Here is a 2,089-nt window from a genome sequence, read left to right on the forward strand (position 1 = left end):
GTGACTCATCTTGGCCAACAGGATGCATAAGTGGCATTGTGTGACTTGAAGCTGGGCTATGGAGAAGCCCCCTACAAGCATCCATGTCTGCTTTCTTGGAACACACTCATTGCCAGGTGAAGGAGTCCAGCCTAGCTTCCTTGAAGATGAATATTCAAATAGTGAGGCCCAGCATGCAAGCTAAGCCCAGTCCTCCATCAACTTGCCAGTTGACTGCAGCCACATGAATGACCACAGGCAAGCCCAGCAGCAGTATCCAACCAACCCACAAAACCCTAAGAAATAATAAATCATTGCTGTTTTAAGCCTTAAATTTTGGAGTGGTTATGCAACAAAGGCTGAGATAGGGGTGGGGTGCTATTATACCAAATAAGAAACTAAACATGTGGTATTAGGTAACTATTAGAAACTGGAGAGAGGATGACCCATGTTCTGTAGGAGAGGAAAAATCAGTAAAACTGTTGCCCATTGTAACTCAGAAGGTTAAGAAAGCCACCTAATAAATTTGTGAGTCTGGCAAAGGGGATTTAAAAGCAAAATTTGGGAGAATCAGTTGGTTTTTTTTTTTTTTTTTTTTTTTTTAAGCTGTGTATGATGCGGCATGGAAAGAAAAAGATAAACAAAAGAATTATTCAGTTTGCAAGTCAAATTTAGAGAAAATATAGAAGAGCTACGGTGTTCTAGATCAGCAAAGAAAACTGTTTAGTATTTCTAATATCTCCAATTGGCAAAATATCATCAAAATAAGAGATGACCAAAGCTAAATCAAAGATGTGGCTAGTGGTAAGATCTTTTGCTAAGACATCAGAAAGATTTAAGGGAGCACCTAGCAGACATTTCTCAGCAAGGTAAAAGGATTTTTAAGAACCTTAAAACATTGTCTCACCTGTGGGACAAATTAGAGAGATTTGTCTCAAAAAGAATTATGGCTTTGGAGTATGGAGTGAACCCCAATAAGACATGTAGCAAACCCACAAATTTTCTGAGAGAATTATATTGGTGAGAGCACCACTGGTTTGAATTAGAAGGGACAAAGACCATTCACAATGAAGAGAGTTTGCAGCTAAATTTTTAATAGTTGGTAAACAAGCTGAGAAGTCTACTCAACTACAAAGATGAGCCATTTTTATTGAAAAGAAAAAGACATCTCAGAAGGCAGAACCCAAATATCACAGCAGAGCCAAAAGCTGGGAAAAAACAGGATTACACAATCACTCCAAGGAAGCAGAAGTGAGTTCTCATCAAGTATTCCCTGTCACCAAAGGAATGGGTCCTGGCAATGTGTGTCCAGATAGATTTCAAAATTCCTGTGGCTAATCATTGCTAAGTACCTTCCATTTCTCACATTTTTTTAATGAGAATATCTATGTGAATATCCTCTCTCTGCCTCACCTTTGTGTGTTGGATGGAGGTGGGGAGGGCAGTAAACTTCTTTTAGTTCTCTGGTGTCCTCATCAAGAAGAGCACATAACTACTTTTGAACCTAATGCAGACAGATTATAAAATAATGGAATTTGAGTATGACACCATAACTGGATGAGACTTTGCGAGTCTTGGGAAGGGACTTGAATTATTGGGAGAGAATGCAGATTGTGGTATATTTTTACTAGAATGGCTCCCAATGAACTACAATATCCTGTGTCCACCTGCTTTTGCAAAGTGACTTTGCCACCCCAACCATCAAGAGGTAAAGTCTACTTCTCTACCCCTTTAATCTGAGCTGAACTTGTTTTATTATAATAGAATTTAGCCTAGGCCAGGCACAGTGGCTCACACCTGTAATCACAGCAACTTGGGAGGCCGAGGCATGTGGATCGCTTGAGCCCAGGAGTTCCAGACCAGCCTGGGCAACATGGTGAAACTCTATCTTTACAAAAAACACAAAAAATTAGCCTGGCGTGGTGGCATGTGCCTGTAGTCTCAGCTACTTGGGAGGCTGAGGTGGGAGGATCACTTGAGCCTGGGAAGCAGAGGTTGCAGTGAGCTGTGATCACACCACTGCACTCCAGCCTAGGTGACAGAGATCGTATCTCAAAAAAAAAAAAAAAAAAAAATGAATGCAACCTAAGTGATATTGTGACTTCAAAGG

This window comes from Theropithecus gelada, chromosome 11 (genome assembly GCF_003255815.1).
Source record: "Theropithecus gelada isolate Dixy chromosome 11, Tgel_1.0, whole genome shotgun sequence".
Taxonomy (NCBI): Eukaryota; Metazoa; Chordata; class Mammalia; order Primates; family Cercopithecidae; genus Theropithecus; species Theropithecus gelada.